Source organism: Mauremys mutica, chromosome 8 (genome assembly GCF_020497125.1).
Source record: "Mauremys mutica isolate MM-2020 ecotype Southern chromosome 8, ASM2049712v1, whole genome shotgun sequence".
In the NCBI taxonomy this organism is placed as follows: domain Eukaryota; kingdom Metazoa; phylum Chordata; order Testudines; family Geoemydidae; genus Mauremys; species Mauremys mutica.
In genome coordinates this window covers 87,583,651-87,598,584 of record NC_059079.1, presented here as the reverse complement: position 1 = coordinate 87,598,584, position 14,934 = coordinate 87,583,651, and the positions used below count along the sequence as shown (strand labels likewise).

At 41.6% G+C, this 14,934-nt stretch overlaps 1 long non-coding RNA gene across 1 annotated transcript in view; it reads right to left on the bottom strand.

The window, feature by feature from the left end:
- Window positions 1–14,934, bottom strand: part of LOC123376442 — a 67,285-nt gene that overhangs the window by 1,118 nt on the left and 51,233 nt on the right. The gene's annotated exons all lie outside the window — the stretch shown is intronic.

Genomic DNA, 14,934 nt, shown 5'->3' with positions numbered 1-14,934 from the left:
CAGGCACTTCAGCACAAATCTCCTTATGCAACATACAGAAGTTTTGTTTTCATTCCAATGAAAACAAAATTTGAAACCTCAGAAGTTGCCATTGTCCCTCTCCAGGCAGCTCTACTCATAACCCATATTTTCATGGGTGAATGGAGATATCAGAGGCTGTAGCTGCCACTACAATGTTGGGTTTCAACAATGATTCTTGTGGAGCCCAGAAACACTGGAAGATCATTTATTATTTACATGAATGTGGGAAGAAATCAAAAGGGGCTGGACTGCCTGAGGCTGAAGTAGAAAGAAAATGCTGGGTGATTTATAACACAGATGACAGAAGACCAGAGTTACAGCTGTCCTGGTTTTTGAAACCAAAAGAAATACTCAAAACTTCTGATTAACAGGAACCAAAGGCCAGTCACATTTGTATCATCTTTAGTGGTAACATATTATTAATCCACTGGGTGTGTCTGTGTGCTGTACAAAGTTCCAGACAGTGTGTGATCCCAGGTAAACAAAGAAGACACAGCTGGAACTCAAGTTTTGTGGAAATCGCTCCCTGGCATGTGTTTTGTATAAATACATGGCTCCTGTTTACGAGACAACACTCCATAGCAAGCAAGATACACTATGCATTGCTCCCCCACTTATCCCAATCCCTGTAGTGATGAGGGATGTCTTCAAAACTGAAAAAGATGTTTGTACTTTATAGGCTTATACACAGTTAAGACAGGGAACATTTGCATGCATATTAGATTTTTTAAAAAACAACCAATTATACTGAAGATGCACAATCCAAAGATTTTGGCCATTTGTGGACTGGTTCTCCGATTATTATGCTTGGGATTTACAAGAATAGCTGTTCATAATACTAATTTAAACAAACACATTCTCTTGCTTTCAGAGGAAAAGTCACCTCTCTGGAGGGTTTACTTTTCTTTCAGAAAATAAGAACCAAAGCTTAATGTATTTCCTTCACCAGGACTTTAATTGCACCATTTTACATTTTTCATCCTAACTCCTGATCAGATAGCAGATGAAATAATACATTTTTATTCATTTATTCTTCACTCTTGGCTACTTAAATTCTCATCTTTGAATCTTGTACAGGAATTAACTTGTTTTTCTTATTATCAGGCCCCATAGCTGTGAGAAAGGATTGAAAAAGAAACAGATGTTCATATTTGCATTTGGACAATCTACACCTATTTGCTGAAACTATGATGTGGGAGTTGGATGAAAATTCTCACATCTCATTTTTCCCATAGTTTTGTTTTATAGATGGTCAGTATGTCTCCAATGTCTTTTCAAAGGGCAGGCTTTGGCTGTTTTTGGATTTCAGTTCATCCTATCTGTTATGCATAGTGTCTTGAGGGAATATAATAAATATAAATAAGATAAATGTGCAAATTTCTCCTGAAACCTTATTTTCACTGCCTGAACACACAGTCGTGTGTGTGTGTGTGTGTTTTTCTGTTGCTAACAATACTCCTATTAATCAAAAAGAATGAGACAAACTGCATAATGAAGTAAAGAAGTTAATGTGCTATTAGCATATAATTGCAATTGTTCTTTTAAATGATATCACAGATTCAGGGGATAAACACTGAGGATTGATGACTGCACAGCACTGCCTTTTATACCACACTGAAATCTCATGAGAAAAAAAATATATCTGCATGAAATGCAAGTGTGGAAATCTCACATGGGTGCTTTAGTCTGATACATTTTGATAACATTTAAAAGGCAATGCTGTTCATTGCTTAGTAATAGCATTTTTCATTCAAGGAGAATATTTTATCCCCCAAAATTTTGAATTCTAGAGGTTCAAATGGAACTTGGAACCAAACCATGCCTGGGTTTGTTTTTTCAAATCCCAAACCTGTAGGATGAGAGCTTATAATTCTGAAAACTGTTATCTGAAATCCTCCAGATTCTGGTAGTTCAGGTAAAATGGAATAGACACGGGCTTGGAATCACCTTCTGGATTTGACTTTGGTTCTGCAACGCACCAAAACTTGATTGATGATGCTTTGCAGAACTAAAACATGATCCCTTGGTCTATCTCTAATTTGACTATGTGTAATAGTGCTTTGGTGCAGGGACCATCTTTGCGTTGTGTTTGCTTAGCACCTAGCCCAGTGGGGGTCCTGGTCCATGACTTCAGCTTCTAGGCACTACCGCAAGACAACTAATAAATAGTGATATCATCAAATTAAATTCCAAACAACCTCTGGTAACCAGAATGAAATTTGATCTTAAAATGGTATCTTAATACCATAGCTAATGAGTCCACACAGTGACTGTTGTACAGATTATGACAGCTCTACCATTGGGACACTGCCGCATGCAGAAAAATAAAATAAATGTAAATTATCCAGAAATCCACATTAACAGATGTTAATTTAACAGAATAGCAGATGAAGAATCTAGTTTCTCCAGTGCCCCAGACTATACAATGTGGAGTTCAATAGCAGCTCCATAGCAACAGCAGGACTTTGACGAAAAGCAGAGGAAAAGATTAACTCTTCAAAGAACAATCCAATAGTCAGACCAAGATTTGTGGGTAATTTCAGAAGTGCCCTTAAATAACCATTGTGTGTGTGCAGGTAAGGAGTTTTATAGTACCCATCAAAAATGTAAATTTAGAATTGTCACTGCAACGTAGGCAAATTTAATAGCCATTTTACTTTACACATAGCCTTGGATATTACAAGTGGCTTTCTTAAGCAGGAATACGAGGCAAGATACTGGAGTTATCCCCTACTTTTGCCAATAAGAGATGGGCCTGATTCCTCTTTGCCTGGCACATTGTGTAGTCATTTATGCCTGTGCAAATCAGAATCACAGAGTAGCACACCTACTTTGCAAAAATACAAATGACTACACAGGTACAAGAGACACAAGGTGGGGAGGTAATACCATTTACTGGACCAACTTCTGTTGGTGAGGGAGACAAGCTTTCAACCTTACATGGAACTCTTCAGATTACAACAACACGGCATACACAGATACAAGGCAATGGAGAAACAGGACTGTGACCTTTAACTTGTACCTTGGTAGCAGCTAGAAATGACATGACAACACTTTGATTGTAAGTATGGTAGCTATCCTAAGTAGTCTTCTGTCCCAATAAAAACCCTGGGGCAGACCCTGCACTCCAGAATTTTCTGGCCTAGACAAAAGTGTGTTACAAAACCTGCTTCAGTAAAAATAGACTTTGGTCCCATGTGGTTTTTGTGAAAAGCTAGGGGATAACATTCAATATTTGGAGGGCCTGCATCATGAAAGCCAACTCTAATCAATTTAATTAGATGTACAAAAAATAGGCTATTTGGGGATTTGGATGTTTGCTTTTATTTATATATTTATTTTTAGAAACCATTGCATGTAACCTTAAAATTAATAATAAAGAAGAACAAACGTGGGCTACGAGACCAGAGAAACAAATATGCAACTATGTTTTCTACTTTTTCAGGATACATATGTATTTAGAAACTCCAGGATTGTTATCTATAAAACAAATCTTTATATATAACATAATGTTCTGTAGACTAGAAAATGTGGTATATATCATTGTAAAAGAATGAGCACAGAACTGTGTTTCAGTATTTTTATATTTAGTCTCAATTAAGGTATCTACATTAAGTGAAAAGGAGAACTGGAATATAAAGCCTGAAACAAAGAATGGAAGAAAAGTTAGAAATTAACAGTTTTCCTTCCTATGCACCTTAATGTATCACAGTACTGACCTATTTTGAAAGACGTAGTTTCATTTCAGACAATATTCCAAATCTGGGGAAAATCCTTCCATTTGTATTGAAATTACCTTTAGTATTAATTGTTCAACCCTGGATTTCTTCTTAATTTAGCTGAGAGTTCAAGGTAGATAATATTGTTAGCCCCTAAAAAAACAACAAGGAGTCCGGTGGCACCTTAAAGATTAACAGATTTATTTGGGCATAAGCTTTCGTGGGTAAAAAACCCACTTCTTCAGATGCATGGAGTGAAAGTTACAGATGCAGGCATTATATAATGACACATGAAGAGAAGGGAGTTACTTCACAAGTGGAGAACCAGTGTTGACAGGGCCAATTCGATCAGGGTGGATGTAGGTCACTCCCAATAATAGATGAATAGGTGTCAATTCCAGGAGAGGCAAAGCTGCCACTCCCAGTCCCTATTCAAGCTCAAATTAATGGTGTTAAATTTGCAAATGAATTTTAGTTCTGCCAGCAATGCCCCCCTGCCACGTACAATGGCCAAACCAGACAGTCCCTACGTAAAAGAATAAATGGACACAAATCGGACATCAGGAATGGTAACATACAAAAGCCAGTAGGTGAACACTTCAACTTCCCTGGACATTCTATAACAGATTTAAAAGTAACTATTCTTAAAGAAAAAAACTTCAGAAACAGATTTCAAAGAGAAATAGCAGAACTAAAATCATTTGCAAATTTAACACCATTAATCTGGGCTTGAAGAGGGACTGGCTCATTACAAAAGCAGCTTTGCCTCTCCTGGAATTGACACCTCCTCATCTATTATTGGGAATGGACTACATCCACCCTGATTGAATTGGCCCTGTCAACACTGGTTCTCCACTTGTGAGGTAAACTCTCTTCTCTTCATGTGTCATTATATAATGCCTGCATCTGTAATTTTCACTCCATGCATCTGAAGAAGTGAGGTTTTTTACCCACGAAAGCTTATGCCCAAATAAATCTTTTAGTTTTTAAGGTGCCACCGGACTCCTTGTTGGTTTTGTGAATACAGACTAACACGGCTATCCCCTGATACTTGACACCACTGTTAGCCCCTGTAATTCATAAACCAGTATATAGTTATAGATGTTTTCCTTTAATTGACCACCTCAAGAAAGCTTGGCAAGCAGAGTCCGATAAATCACATAAGCTTTTTTTTTTTTTTTTAAATATACCAAAATGGGATGTCTCAGTTAAAGAGCAGAGATATTCTACTGTCCCTGACCCAGATGTGTAGTTATTTCTCAATAACCAATAATTATGTCCATTCCTGTACTCTGGCTGAACGGGGGAGGGATCTTCATAAGGACTGAAATGTTTCTCAATCACAGTCACTACAAAAATCCTTATGCATGCAAATCTCTTCACTCCCCCCACAATTATCACTCATATACACACATCAAACCTTAACCTCTCTCTTTAATAACCCTATCCCATCCCCAGTCCTCTCAAACCTTTCCTCCTCCTTGCTTCTGAGGAATTATTAGGACTAGCCCTTAAATCCCCATAACAGGGTCGCTTTCTTAAAACTTAATTTCACTATTTATAAAAGTCTCTCAGCTTCTCCCCACCACCCTTGTTATTCATGTGGGCATAGAAACTAATCCTTCCAGAGCATCCGGGGGGGAGGGAGACAGGAGGAGGTGGTGAGAGGCATGAGGCTGGGAAGTGGGACAGCACATTTCACAATAATTATGACAGGCATGCTTCCTATTAACTCAATAATCACTGTATCCTGGTCTAATAACTACCTCACTCAATGGATGTTCTTACATTAAATTAAATAGGCTTTGAATCAAAATGTGCTTCTATAACATGGGACCTTGGCCTAGTTAGATTAACTATTTCATGGCTTTTAACCCTTCTGTCTTGATTCTAAATTCTGTAGTAGACCTTTCATACCACACATATATTATTACAGTCTAACAAACACAGAGAGAGAGACTAAAAATGTTTGTCCTCTTAATATTTTAGTTATTTTGTATATAAAGAAATAGGAATTGTGCAACTTCTGACCCTCTGCCTCCCCACACACCAAAAATGTGTAGACTTCCAGGTTTTTACTCTCACAAAGCACACACATGAAATTTCAGAATTGAACATTTCCATACAACATTCATATGTATAATTGATGTATAATCCAGACTGGCCCAGGTTAAATAAAAAAAGCAGTCAGCCACTGAATCAACTTTTAAATACATTTTAAACATTATATACCTTTGTCCTATTCCCAGCCAGGATTACTGAACTTCTTTATTAAAAGTGATCTTGATAGGGCTGAGAGTCTTTAAAGCCGGGGAGGAGGATCATAATTACTTGGTTTGGTTTACACCAGTGGTTCTCAAAGCCGGTCCTTTGCTTGTTCAGGGAAAGCCCCTGGCAGGCTGGGCCAGCTTGTTTACCTGCCACGTCCGCGGGTTCAACCGATCGCGGCTTCCACTGGCCGCGGTTCACTGCTCCAGGCCAATGGGGGCTGCGGGAAGGGCGGCCAGCACATCCCTCAGCCTGCGCCGCTTCCTGCAGCCCCCATTGGCCTGATGCGGCTAACTATGGCCAGTGGAAGCCGTGATCGGTCGAACCTGTGGATGCGGCAGGTAAACAAACCAGCCTGCCACGAGCTTTCCCTGAACAAACCGTGGACTGGCTTTGAGAACCACTGGTTTACACCACACTCTTCAAGTCCTCCCTCCTAACAACAGAAGAGTTAGAAAGCTGACCCTGCTCCCACACTTAGTATGTGTTAATCATACAGCAGGTAGGTAAGGCTGACTTTCCTTTTCACTGATCAGTGATTCAGAAATAAGTAGTACAGTGACACAATGTGTTAAAGTGGCAGGTTTACGTGACAATGACAATATTCCCATCTGCAAGATGCTGGGAGGCCACAGAGATCCCTCAGGGGATGACCCCTCCTTCTCCTTTCCCAGATGGTACCATCCAGATTCTGAACTGCCTTAGGGCTGCAGTGAATTAAATGCCAACATGTTATGCATGAGTTTGCTTGAGAAATTCCTCTGCTGTTCATCATTAAGGCTAATTGCCCAAGAAAATTCAGCCTTACATCGAGCTTGCTCAACCTAAAAATTATTTCACCACAAAAGTTTTGTTAGAAGTAATACTTTTTTCCTTTGTAATTTTTCCCCCCTTTGCCATAAAAGATGAGTTCACTTTGAGTATGGAACAAGCCTAAATGTGCACCTGTATTAGTCCCTTAAACTCTACAGTCCCTCCAGAAGCATTTTATGCACAACTCATTATGCTTGTATCTTATATAATCTATTTATCACTGACCTCGGAACCAAAAGTAGGAGTGGGCTGATAAAGTTTGCGGATGACACAAAGTTGGGAGGTATTGCCAATTTGGAGAAGGATCGGGATATCCTCCAGGGAGATTTGGATGACCTTGTAAACTGGAGTATTAGTAATAGGATGAAATTCAATAGTGAGAAGTGTAAGGTTATGCATTTAGGGATGACTAACAGGAATTTTAGTTATAAGCTGGGGACACACAAGTTGGAAGTAACGGAAGAGGAGAAGGACCTCGGAGTCCTGGTTGATCGCAGGATGACTATGAGTCGGCAATGTGATGTGGCCATTAAAAAAGCTAATGCGGTGTTGGGATGCATTAGGCGAGGTATTTCTAGTAGAGATAAGGAGGTGCTAGTCCCGTTATACAAGGCGTTGGTGAGACCTCATTTGGAGTACTGTGTGCAGTTTTGGTCTCCCATGTTTAAGAAGGATGAATTCAAACTGGAACGGGTACAAAGAAGGGCCACTAGAATGATCCAAGGAATGGAAAGCCTGTCATATGAAAGGAGACTTGAGGAGCTCGGTTTGTTTTCCTTAACCAAAAGAAGGTTGAGAGGAGATATGATTGCTCTCTTTAATTATATCAGAGGGATAAATACCAGGGAGGGAGAGGAATTATTTCAGCTCAGTACTAATGTGGACACGAGAACAAATGGATATAAATTGGCAGTTGGGAAGTTTAGGCTTGAAATTAGACGAAGGTTTCTAACCATCAGGGGAGTGAAATTCTGGAACAGCCTACCGAGGGAAACAGTGGGAGCGAAGGACCTCTCTGGCTTTAAGATTAAGCTTGATAAGTTTATGGAGGGAATGGTTTGATAGGATAACGTGATTTAGTCAATAGGTCAATAACGTGCGACCACTGGTAATTAGTACCGAGGGTCAATGTTGGGATATTGAAAGTCTTTTTCCTGAGTGTCTGGCTGGAGAGTCTTGCCCGCATGCTCGGGGTTCAGCTGATCGCCATATTAGGGGTCGGGAAGGAATTTTCCTCCAGGGTAGATTGGCAGTGGCCCTGGAGGTTTTTCGCCTTCCTCTGCAGCATGGGGCAGGCGTCGCTTGCTGGAGGATTATCTGCTACTTGAAGTCTTTAAATCAGGATTTGGGGACTTCAACAGCTGAGTCAAGGGAGAGAATTATTTCAGGAGTGGGTGGGTCAGCTTTTGTGGCCTGCATCTTGCGGGAGGTCAGACTAGATGATCATAATGGTCCCTTCTGATCTTAAGTTCTATGATTCTATGATATAGCTAATATGCACATACTTCTGCAGTGTGGGGGTGCAGGTCACTTACTGAGATCATCTGGGTATATCTCACTTAATCAATTTCCTGCCACTGCAGGGGTCTCAGGCGTTGGTGCACCTCAGTTCCTCATGTTCTCTGCCTGTGGAACTTCATAGTCTAGTCTCCTGAGGGCTGAAATAACTTGGTCTAATTTCAGTTGCTAGGCTTAGTGTGCAGGTGCTGGGTGGTGGTGGTGGTGTGCGATACACAGGAGATCAGACTAGATGATCTGGTGGTTCCTTCTGGCCTTAAATTATATGACTGTATAATGGCTGCACTAGTACCCTGAACCCCAAATGGGGAAGCACAAAGGCCTAGATCAGGGGTGGGCAAACTTTTTGGCCCGAGGGCCACATCGGGGTTGTGCAACTGTATGGAGGGCCGGGTAGGGAAGGCTGTGCCTCCTCAAACAGCCTGGCCCCGCACCCTATCTGCCCCCTCCCACTTCCTGGCCCCAGACTGCCCCTCAGAACCTCCAACCCATCAACCCCCTCTGCTCCTTGTCCCCTGACCACCCCCTCCTCGGACCCCCACCCCCTATCTAACCCCCCCTGCTCCCTGTCCCCTGACTGCCCTGACCCCTATCCACACCCCCGCCCCCTGACAGCCCCCCTGGGACTCCCACCCCCTATCCAACTGCCCTCTGCTCCTCCTCCCCTAACCGCCCCCCAGATCCCACCCCCTTATCCAACTCCCCCTGCTCCCTGACCACCCTCCACATTCCTGCCCCACAGGCCTCCCGGGACTCCCACTCCCAACCCTCCCTGTTCCCCATCCCCTGACCACCACCCCCCGAACCTCCACCCCATCCAACCACCCCCTCCTCCCTGACTGCCCCTCAGGACTGCCCGCTCCTTTACCCAACCCCCCGCCCCACTCCCTGCCCCCTTACCAGTAGCAGGAGCTCACAGCCGCAACACCTGGCCAGAGCCAGCTGCGCTCCCCACACTGTCCAGTGAGTGCGGCCCACGTGGCATCATGGCTGCAGGGGAGGGGCTGCAGACTAAGCTCCCCGGCTGGGAGCTCAGGGACCGGGCAGCACGGTCCCATGAACCGTAGTTTGCCCACATCTGGTCTAGAGCCACTAAGGTATTTAGGCTTCTAACTTCCTTTGGACTCTAACTTCCTTTGAAGCCAACATACCATTCTGGTGTAACAATTAGGATCTTTATAATATCTCAGATTAGGGTTTAATATGTTAACCTTTGATGTCAGCCTGCTGAGACCAATAAACTCACTTGGATCTCTCTTATTTCTGGGAAGTGGGAGGGTCAATACAAAAAGTTATAAAAATATAATTCCTTGAAAACCATTCTGAAGTTTGATGAAAAACTCCACTTGAAGAATCTTGTAATTCAGCAACCTCCTTGGATAAAAAATATTGTACTTTGAAAATTTATTTATTTATTTATTTGGACAGATCCTGATTAATTTTGAAGCAAATACTCTCTTGTGGATTTTAAAGGGAATGTGCATCTATAAGCAGGTTTATAAAAGAAACTCAGTTGCAACTTTAACAATGGAGTGGCTAGTGTTATTCTATAATACACATTCATGAAACATACTCATGGACTCTTTTCAACAATCAGACAGTCCTCTTTTGATATAGATTCTTGAAGTCCTTACGTAAAAATCACTGGGGGACAGGACCTGAGCTGGTCGCAATGGTCACAATTCAAGCTGCTTCAATGGACAGTATTACAGCTCAATCAGCCAAATATTTTCCCGAATGATACTTTTCATTCCAATCTTGCCTCTTAATAATATGTTCTTTATTGTACATTTACAGATTAGTTTGTCAATATTTACTAGCATAATTCCCCTTTCATTCTGCCCCAGTTACTTCCTTTTTTATTAAACATTTTAAGAAGGGAAGCTACATTTCCCCCATGCTACCTCTATTTAAGCCCAGAGCAGACTGAAGTATTGTGAAATTGTGGCTATAATAATGAGGGAATACAGAGACCGTCATCCTGAAGTGATTGTCTGAGCATGCTTGTGAAATAGAATAGCAAATTAATTCTAGCCTAGGACTTGTTGTTCACCACCAACAGGTGGTGCACTTGCTGCTAGTCCACATACACCCATTTACTCAATCTTGAGGTTACCAGAAGTGTCCAATTCCAGAAATCCCTAGAAGCTCAGGCTGATTACAGTTTGTTTGCTGTACATGACACTCACAGGATAAATGGAACCTTTTCTTGGAATTCCCTGCAACCCCCCCCAGCACAGCGTTTATTGAATGCTGTTCACAATTATCTTTACAGCAAAGATATTGGCTTATTATGAATTATCACTGAGTTTGTCGTGCCATGTTTCTTGCAGAAATTGCAAAAACTGATACAGGCAGCAATGGAATCAAGCTGTGTAAATTAGCTGTTGGAATTAAGATGAGGACTTTCAGCCTGTTATATTTAACACATATCCACACACACTAATGGCAGTATATATGAACCATAATATTATCATACAGTTTTCCACAGCAACTGACAGGTTACTGTCATTGTTCTTCTAAGATGTTTCCAGTATGGGAGATTCTATTAAGCACCAGGGGTTAAATTAACCATTGCTACACTTAAATCCTAGTTTGAGGGGTTAAATGGGACTGCCACTCTGGATAAATACTGAAATAGTCACTGGGCAGGAGTGAAAATGACTTTGTAGTCCAATGGTTAGGGTACCCACCAGGTGGTTAGAGCAAGAGCTTGAAGACCTCTTTTCAAATCCTTTCACACCCTCTTGCAGAGAGGGGGAAATTGAAGTTGGGTCTCCGACGTATCAGGCAAGTACTCTAAGTGGGACAAAAAGTTATAAGATGGGCACCACCTCCTCCTCTTCTAGCCTGATCCAGTAGGTAGCCTCTGAGCATGGCCATTGGATTGATCCCAGCACACAATTTAGGTGGCCGAACACCTATATATTCTCTGATTAAAGAATCGCTCTGGGGTTTAGGTAGGAAAAAAAATATATGGAGATATACTTATCTCATAGAACTGGAAGGGACTCTGAAAGGTCATTGAGTCCAGCTCCCTGCCTTCACTAGCAGGACCAAGTACTGATTTTTGCCCCAAATTCCTAAGTGGCCCCCTCAAGGGCTGAACTCATAACCCTGGGTTTATCAGGCCAATGTTCAAACCACTGAGCTATCCTTCCCCCCAAAACATATACTCAGACTTATTCCAAGGTTGTCAGTCGAGTACTTTTCTTGCAATTTTAAAAGTCTCAAATAAGATAGGTGTCTGGATGCCTAGAGGGAGGCAGCAGTGCTCATGCCCAGAGGCTGAATCATAGGCTCCTAGAGAACTTCTACTTTGAAAACATAGGCACCAAGTGAATTTAGACACCCACAGTGTTCGGCAGGAGTTTTGTGGATCACAATGAAGCCAAAACAGGGACTTAATTATCTAAAACTAAGACTTAGGTGTCTAAGGACCTTTGTGGATAAGGGCCAAAATGCCTATCTGCATCACTGGACACTTTGTAAATCTTGCCCTAAGGATTATCTTTACAATACACCAAGATGGAACCTGAAAATCTGAATGTTTTTTAATTTAGAGGGAAGGTCAATAGGATAAGAAGAGGAGGGGATCAATATCTGGACCGGAATTCAGACCTGAATTTTTCACAGTGGCCCAACTCCTCAATTTTAAATTATATTCATAAGTCAAATCACCAATGAGTTAAAGAACAAGTTATTCACAAATTTACTTACTCACAAAGACCAACAAGCCCATTATTATGGCAGGATTTTTTTTGTTCTGAATCATTAGTAGTTAAAAAAAATGAAATGCATTCTGACAGAAACAATCTACACCCGTTGCGTCCCCTGAGTAACTCCACCAGGGGCAAAACTCATTCAACAATAAATTGTAATTAACTGTCCCCAGAGCAAGAGGATGGAATCTTCCATCCATGTCAATAATGTCATTTATTCCAGATGAGTTTAGATTTGAATAATTCACAATTCCAGAAACAAAAATAGGATGACTAAAATTATTCCGTCTTTGCATAATGCTGGTATATACATTTTAAGGATTAAAATAACCCAGTTATACATAGTACATAAACAGTTCTTCTAACAGTTAGGGAGATCTTCTCTTCCTTTCATATATGTGAATAATTCCCACTATTTTTTGTAGTTCCTAGTAGTGCATTTCACTGTTACCACTGGTTCCATTTTTGTGTCATTACTCCCTGCAGAAATCTAACAGCTCTTTGGCAAAAGCTGAATTTTTGGCATGCAATCCATGGCTTCCATGAAACTAGAAGATGGACAAACAGTCCTGGTAATTAAAAAAAATGCCACAGTGCATCAAAAGATTCCATCGAAAGCAAGACAATTTTCCTGTCTGTGTAGGGTAGAAATAAGAGCATTCTGTCTTGACTCCTTAGGGGAATTACCAAAGTGCCTGTCACCTAAATCCATGGATCTTTAAACTTCTGCATGGATTTTGGGACACCAGCATCTGACAGGACTATCACTGTGGAGGACCTTTACCTGTACATGATTTCCTAGCTCCATTATGGCTCAATTCAGGAGCCATGCCACCAGTCTCAGTCTGTGAGGGTCAGATCAGTTCTGTGCAGTTCAGAGATGTCCAGACAGACTGGCTCTCTTCCCAGCTCTAGTCCACTCCATGCCCTTCCCCATGGCCAGACCCCTCTAGTGAACCTTGGGAAAGGCTTCTGCAGATTTCTGGGGAAAGCTAGCATTGCCACAGACTCTACAACTTTATATCTCCTCCCGGCTGGTTTTACTAGACATGCCAAGGCATGGACTGGGTCTCTTATTTTTATTGCTTGTCAGTGACATAATCATATACACTTCTACCTCGATATAACGCTGTCCTTGGGAGCCAAAAAATCTTACCGTGTTATAGGTGAAACTGTGTTATATTGAACTTGCTTTGATCCACCGGAGTGCGCAGCCCTGCCCCCCGGAGCACTGCTTTACCGCGTTATATCCAAATTCATGTTATATCGGGTGGCATTATATCAAGGTAGCGGTATAATATTTTTAGGGCCCTACCAATTTCATGGCCATGAAAAATGTGTCACAGACTGTGAAATAAGCTCTTCCTCGTGAAATCTGATCTCCCCCTTGCTGCTGGGAGCACCGCAGCTGGGGGCTCCTAGCTGCGAATCCCGGCCAGGCTGAGGAAGGACAGGACTTGTCCTTCTTGCATGGCCTCTCTCGAAGGGAGATCAGACCCCTGTCCAAGAGCTTCTCCCTGCTGCAGGAAGCTCTGGGGCTGGACAGCAGCCCTGGAAGTTCCTGCAGCCAGAGAAGGCTTGTAGAGGTGGGTCCAATCTCCCACTGCTGCTGAGACTATCCTAGCAGAGGGCTCCTAGCCCTGAGTCCCTCCCTCTGAAAACATGAAATTGACCAATTTTAAAACTACTGACCATGAAATTGATCAAAATGGACCCTGAATTAGGTAGGGCCCTAAATATTTTATGAATTTACATAAAGTTTAATGCACTCGTGTAATGACTGAGACTTCCTCCTATATGGACTTCCATATGCTTCCACTATATTTGGACCACTGTTTGGTAACCGAGATCTTCAGACTCACTATGTCAGCAGCTGTTAGAACCTTGTGTAAAGCTGCTGAAGTTCTGCTGTCTCAAAGTGGCAGATGCAACTAATTAACTCCACCCAGCATACAAAAGAAGTGGAGGCTGCTCTCAACAGAAAGGAGCAGAAAAGAGCTTGACTGATAGGTTTATGCTGTGTTGTTATTCTCAAGCGACCAATAAAACCCCCAAGAAGCCCGTTTGGACACTAATTCAGGCTATGTGGGATCTTTTAAAATGGAGTATAAACTCCTCTCATTATTTAAAAGAATAAATACAGAACAGCAGTAACAATGACAAGTGATAAAGCTTTCTCTGTATTGGTTTCTTGCAGTGTTGGTTTTATGGAAGTTCACATTGACAAAAACCAACATTCTTCTAAGCTTATTTAATGAAACCCAGAAAGGGCTTCCAGATTTACTCAAACATTTACATTGTCTTGTCCCTTGTATATATTGACCTTTCAGGTGTTGTTAAGTCTTTCATTCATCACTCTTAGCCACTCTTCCTCTACTGGTGGTTTATCCTGTAAAGAGAATTAGGGCAGGAACCAAGATCTTGTGCAGCTTGTGAGAAGCACCACAAGAGTGACAGCCTAAAGAAAAGATACCCTCTCTAGGGTTTAAGGGTTTTTATTTTAGTTTGTTCAGTTCTAGTGAAACCAAAGAATAAAAAAATCTCCAAACCCCTCATGGGCTCTGCTTACATTCCTGCCACTGCAGCTTAAATCCTTCAGTGCCAAAAATCATATAATCAACAAACACAAAACAATATGAGCAAGGCAACTCTTCGGTCTCTAAAGGCTTGTCTACACATAGAGGTGATTTGGAATAGCTTTGTGGATTAAGCTAAACTGGAACAAAACACTTTTTTGGAATAAGTGTGCTCAGACATGGAGTTATTCTGGAATAGTTACTGCGATTTAAAATCTTTTTCCTGTAGCTTGCTCACAAAATCTATTTAGAGAGTTTTGGTAGACTCTCTCATGTTCATTAAGACATATATAAATT